We start from the raw sequence: 7117 nt of genomic DNA, 5'->3' as shown, positions 1-7117 counted from the left end.
TGAGACTCTATATGCTAGTACTGTATTTTGACTCGTTTACCGACTCTATTGGGGTCATCAGGTGTCGGGATTGGGTACAGTTACGACACATATAGGAGTCGATGCTTTGTTGTCAAGGATTCACCACATACTTGCGAGTGTGGATATCCTATGCAATCTGAGGAGATATTAGTGTGACAAATCTCTGGCCAGAGTACATGATGTGTTTTAAGAAATGGTTTCTTAGTAGCACATGCGATGTCACTATTTGATCTTCAATATGCATTGCATAGTTATCGAATCTCGAACGACTCTCGATTCACCAATAGTTGTTGATTCGATCGGGATATATGGATGAAGGGACCGTACTGTACGCTAACCAAAATCTATTGGTTCTTGCAGGCACTATCAGTGATACCTAGGGAATCATGGGGCGATGTTGCTAGGCGCTCTTACCATGATTCGATGGGCAAGTCGAAAATTGTTGTTCCGAGTCACAAGGAGTTGTGAGCCCACGGCTAGCTGTACCCCTGAACCATTGAGGGTCACATAAGTAATGGATTTCTAATTCCCGTTGAGATAGTTAAATTTAAAGAGTTAAATTTAATGAACAAAGAAGTAGGACTTCTTATATCAGAGTAGAAGAGTAAGATTTCCTAAAATGACATAGGGATGGGCATTTTTGGAAATCACTGAATTCGGATTTAGAAAATTTATCTTGACTTTAAAAGATGCAGAAATGGTTTCTGTGCACATTGGTGAAATTGGTTTATCAATCTGAGTCACGATGAATTTTATATTAATTTCTGAATATGCAGGCTTTGCTTGTCAGGCTTTAACTTATGACTAATGGGCCCTAAGCTGTTAGCAGCCCACATTATAAATAAGTTATTGCAGTGCAGAAATTAGACACAAGTCTCATAATTTTCGAACACTAGGGTTTTGAGACCTAGAGTGGCCGTCCCCCTCTCTGTGTTTTTCTCTCTGAAATCCAGTCTGTGAATTTTGAATTTGCAGTCTGGTTTAACGGATCAAATTCGTTAATTCTCTTCGTAGAAACTTCTGATAGATTTTCTAGTTCAATCTATCAGAGGGATTCAAATTCTGTTCGTGGACCTGATTGAAGAATTGTTCGTCCATCAGTTCCTGGGATATACAACAAGAGCAGAGTTATCTGTTGGTGTCCATAATCTCGTTTCGAGATTCAAGGTAAAAATTTAATTGTTATTTAATTTTTACACGCACAATTTAATCGTAAAGTTTTGATACCCATGATATGGAATCGTTCCATATAAAATTTTAAAACTTCCGCTGCACCGGGTATCAATTCTGATTGATCTGAACACCGTTTTCCAACATATACCAGTGGATATGCCAGACCCAAATCGATGGAAGTCCATCCACTAACAGGATAGGGTACAACCCTACTAATATACATCTCGAAGGAGATAGCTCAATATGCAGATGAATGCAGCATAAATCAATGACATATAAATCATGCAGTCACATAATACATGCATACTCAGTCAGGATATCTCGAACAGTACTATCGTACCTAACACCGAAGTCTGAACTAAGCTGGAAGAAGACAACCCCTAGCTGCCTTAGGTCCATGTCCCGACCCGACCTGACCTCTCCCTTCAAGCCCGACCTGAACTGCTCCTGGTCAAGCCCGACCTGAACTGCTCCTGGTCAAGCCCCGAGCTACTCCTTCCCGAACTCCCGAGCTACTCTTTCCCGAACTCCCGAGCTACTCTTTCCCGAGCTCCCGAGCTACTCTTTGATCCGAGTAGAACTAAGAAGTGAGATGAAATGGAGTACAAATGACCGAAATCTCAACTCTTATTTATAGAGGATGAGCTGGGACAGGTGTCAATCAAGTGCATGACACCTAGCAGGACACTAATCGTGTTTTAGCTCCAGCCACGTGTCCATTCCCGACCTGAATACCATGTGTTCTTCCCATGACCAAACACTACCCTGGCCTTGCACATCACTTTCTTGAGCACCCTAAGCCCCGACCCGAGCCAAGCACTAACACATTCCCGAGCCCTAGTTCCAAGCCCGAGCTCTAGCTCAATGCCCGAGCTATTGTTGAACAACCATGACCGACCCAAGCTACTCATGTCATGTGTTCTTGATCTTAACTTGTGCTCTTGTTAATAAAATATAATTAACCAATTAATCTTGTAAATTGAAACTGGGCTACTACAAAGAAGGAGCGTGTTTGCACTCTGAAAGGTGCAAACGATGTAAAGGATGCGCGATTGCGCTTGATTCTGTGCTGTAGGAGAGCTGGTTAGCGCAAGGTGAAGGTAGCAACAGGGAGCGCGATTGCGCTATGGCTTGCGCTCTTGGGGAGCTCATTAGCGCATGGTAGGGAATGGGTATGGCTGCGCGATTGCACCAAGTTTTGTGCTGATGGGAGATGGTTTGCGCTAGATGATGCGCTGATGGTGGCTTAGAGCTGCGCCCTTTCGGAGCGCGATAGCGCTTAGTGAAGCGCCCTTTGCTAGCGCGTTTGCACTTGTTCATGCGCTGATGGTGATGCATAAGTGGAGCCAGGAGGCTGCGCGGACGCGGAACAGTGAGGAGCAAGAGCGCATAAATGTCTGATTCGAAATCACAACCTTCAGCGTGCGCTTTGAAGCTTGCGCGAGTGCGCATAACGCTCTGTCAAAACTTCCAAAATCCTGAAAAAAATTTAAAAATTTTGTAATATTAGGCCTCCAAAATTCCAATAATGTCTTCAAAAATCATAAATTAACTAATGAACAAAAATTAAAAATTAAAGCAAAAATTGAATTAAAAAAATGAAATAAAAAATAAAACAAAAATATTGGGTTGCCTCCCAAAAAACGATTGGTTTAGATTCGTCAGCCCGACTTTCACCGGTATTAAGTCTTTCCCTTCTCTTTCACTCGCCAAATAAATTCCACGAACCGCCTTTTAAATTTTTCTTTCTTTTTCTTCGTGGCCTTCTTCGTTGGTAAATTTGGCGTGTTCTTCTTTGATTCAACCTCAATATCGGCTCTTTGACATCCCTCTAGCTTCACAATCGGCTCAATTAAGCACAATTTTTCTATGGGTGGATTGGGTGCTTTCGTAAATAGATTGAAAATCACTCGTTCGTATTCCACACCCAATGACAAGTCACCCTTCTTCACTTCAATTTTGGCATCCGCCGTAGCTAAAAATGGTCTCCCAAAAATCAGTGGAGCACCATGATCCTCTTCAATGTCCAATATCACAAAATCCGCTGGGAAGATGAATTTATCCACCTTGATTAGCACATCTTCAACAATACCCAATGGATATGTGATGCTCCGATCCGCCAACTGCAATGAAATCATAGTCGATTTCATCTCTCCCAACTCCAAGGCCCTGTTAATAGATAATGACATTAAATTAATACTGACCCCTAAATAACAAAGTGCAGTAGTAAAATGAGAACCACCAATAGAACAAGGAATAGTAAAACTTCCTGAATCTTTCAGCTTTTGTGGCATTTTCTTTTGAAGCACGGCACTGCATTCTTCAGTCAAATTCACAACTTCATTCTCTAGCAGCCTCCTCTTCTTGGACATCAGCTCCTTGATGAACTTCGCATAATTTGGCATTTGCTCCAAAACATCAGCAAAGGGGATGTTGATGTGAATTTTCTTGAAAATCTCCAAAAATTTGGAGAACTGCTCATCTAAAGCTTTCTTCTTGAACCTCTGCGGGTAGGGGAGTGGAGGCTTGTACATCGGTTTCTCTTCAAGTTCAGGTTCAATTTCTTTCTCCTCGACTCCCTTCTCTCCAACTACAAATTTTTTAGTTCTTTCAGATGGATGGCTTTCTTCTCTATCTACTTGCTTTGCACTCCTCAACACGATAGCATTGCACTGCTCCTTGGGATTTACCTCAGTGTTGCTCGGAAACTGGCCTCTGTTGTTATCCTTCAAGGCATTCGCCAACTGCCCAATGCTAGTCTCCATGGATTGCAATACAGCACCCATGTTGGCCATATGCGTCTCTAAGCTGTCCAGGTGAGTCTTAGTCCTCGCCAATCTTTTACCAGATTCCTGCACAAAATTACTAACCACATCTTCCAAAGAATGCTTACCCTCATCCTTGTTTGTATTGAACCCCGGAGGAGGATTCAACACATTTTTGTTGTTAGCATAAGAAAAATTTTCTTGATTACGCAAGCTAGGATGGTAAGTATTAGGGACAGGGTTACCTTGATAGCCTCCATAACCTCTCTGATTGATGTACTGGGCTTGTTCATGATAGTGAGATTCATCCACCGCACCCGGAACACCTGCTGTTGGTTCTGTAACACTCACTTTATTTAACGCAGCTACCTGTGTAGTCAGGGCAGATAATTGGGCGGTGATCGATGTGAGAGGATCCACTGAATACACTCCAACTGGCTTCTTAACTCCCATACGCTCAGATGGCCATTGAAAACTATTGATTGTCATCTGTTCCAGCATATCATAGGCTTGAGCGGGGTCCTTTGCAAAAATAGTACCTCCAGAAGCAAAATCCACGTTCATCCTCGTAGGCGCATTCAGTCCATTGTAAAACCACTCGATCTGTTCCCAATCTGCAAAATTGTGGTTAGGACAATGTCTAATTAATTCTTTGTACCTTTCCCACGCCTCATAGAGATGTTCAGTGTCCATCTGCCTGAAGGTGCTGATTTCGATCTTCAATTGGGTAGATTTAGCAGGTGGAAAATATTTCGCAAGAAATTTTTCTGCCATCCCCTCCCAAGTAGTAATGCTTCCTAGCGGCAGTGATTGCAACCAACTCCTTGCTTGATCCCTGAGAAAAAACAGAAACAAGCGTAAGCGTATATTATCCTCAGACACACCATTAATTTTTACCGTATCGATTATCTCCAAGAAAGTGCGTAGGTGTAGGTGAGGATCAGCAATGACACTCCCATTAAATTTGTTCTGTTGAAACATGTTGATCAAAGCCGGCTTCAGTTCAAAGAGTAAAGAATTCGCACTTTGAGATTGTCGCATACACTACAATTAAAAATAAGAAGAAATCAATTAGTAAATTAAAATAAAATAAAAAAAACTCTAAATTAAAATCTAGACTAATTGGTAACAAGACTAAAAAATAATCAAAATTTACTCCCCGGCAATGCGCCAAAAACTTGTTGTGAAAAATACTCGCAAGTGTATGGTAGCGCTTATCGCGTACGCCCAAATTACCCGACTCAATCAGATAAACAAATAATGCAGTAGTGTGAGTAGGGATCGTTCCCACGAGAAAAGGTAAATTTAAAAGAGTTCTTTAAAATAAAAGGGGGTTTTGGAGTTGATATTAACTACTAAAAATCTTAGCAAAATAATTAAATTATCACTATCACGCAATATTAAAAATTAACTGAGGAAATCAATAAGAAATAAGACTTGGTATCGGTCGACTATACCCTTGATATTCATTCATTCAATCATCGATTCACTAAAATAATAATCTCATCAAATATTCGTCATTGGAAATTTAATTCCAGTCTCACCTTAATTTTAGTTAACTAGACAACAGCAGTCTAAGTTAACTCTTACCCCATAAACTAACCCAATACCAGCGATCAGATTTAAATCCACGGTAGCATTCAAACTAGTAAAACTGACGAAACTAGACAACACAAACACCAGCGGTTGTATTTAGCCTAGTCAATTATTATCCCTACGAAATAATAAATTCAATAGCAGAAAATATTACACGCAGATGCTTCGCAAATTAGAGGTTTCAAACAATTACGGATTTGAATTCTAATTTAGCTTTTGTTTGTATAATGAAATCCTAAGATGGCCAATCTAAAAATCTCATACACAAGCATATCAATCAATTCAGAATAATTCTTGATACTTGATAAAAATCAAACATTGAAAATCAAAATCTCATGAATAAACTAAATCAAGGGTTTTGCCTTCCTCAACCAAGTACTAAAAACAAGAAGAATTAAAATCTAAGAACAAGAAAGATAAAACCTAGCCGCCAGATTGTTCTTGGCGTTCCAAGCCGTCAACAGTTCTTCAGAATCATCCCTTTCACTCTAAAATTTGAGATATATATTTTAATTAAGGCTAGAGTCCTTAATAATAAAAATTCCTAAATTACAGAATTTTTCCCGAACAGCACGTCTCGCTCGATCCGCAAGATGTTGCGGATCGAGCGGAATTCTTGCGGATCGAGCGAGAAAAAATTCCGAACCTACTGTTTTCATATTTTTTGGGCTGGCTCGATCCGCAAGATGTTGCGGATCGAGCGAGCAACTTTTCTCCCAGCGAGCAGTGATTTTGAAAAATTCATATCCGGAGATCTAGCCGTCGAATTGAGCTGAAATTTGGACAGCTGCTTCAAAACATCTTGAAATATATTCTGGACAGTGGAGATCAGATTTTGACTTCTATAAAATTAAATATGATTTTTGGATCATTGCTGCTCCGTAATTCATTCTCGCGCAAAAGCTTTTTCATCTTTTTCTCGACAAAACGCTACGTCCTATACAATAAACACGGGAGAATGTAATGTAGATGCGATACATGAAATATGAACACAATGCTTAATTAAAACACATAAATGCATGCAAAACAACAACACAATGATATTAAAATATGCAACACAAACATGCCCATCAAATACCCCCACACTTACTCCTTGCTCGCCCTCGAGCAAGTTATGCAAAACAATATGCAAACAAAACAAAACAACATAAGTAAGTATGGATCTTGACATCGTAGCCTCAGAAAAATCCAATATTCAAAACTACGAACACTCTTGATTTTCTACAATCCACCTTCAGTTAAGCGCAAACGTGTGTGTGTGCCATGTTATTCCAGCTAGTGCAACTTCAAAAGACAAAGTTTTAAGAATGTTCGCCGACCTAAGACACTTCAGTGTACGTTTCACCCTCAAGAATCCCTCCTCTCAACAACCCTTTAACACAACACAACTCTCTTGAGATAAAATTACGTACCTCCGGATTTTGCACCCGGTATTGCAATAGTCCCAATAATTACCCGCTGACTTAGCTATAACTGGCTAGGATATGAAAAATTATTCTATTTTTTCTTTCTAATCCCCTCGTCTATAGCCCGGATGGAGCATCAACCCCATTTACTCCGCA

The sequence above is a fragment of the Henckelia pumila genome, chromosome 4, assembly GCF_033568475.1.
Source record: "Henckelia pumila isolate YLH828 chromosome 4, ASM3356847v2, whole genome shotgun sequence".
NCBI classification, from domain to species: Eukaryota; Viridiplantae; Streptophyta; class Magnoliopsida; order Lamiales; family Gesneriaceae; genus Henckelia; species Henckelia pumila.
The sequence above is the reverse complement of the archived record's forward strand: the minus strand, read 5'-3'. Positions refer to the sequence as shown.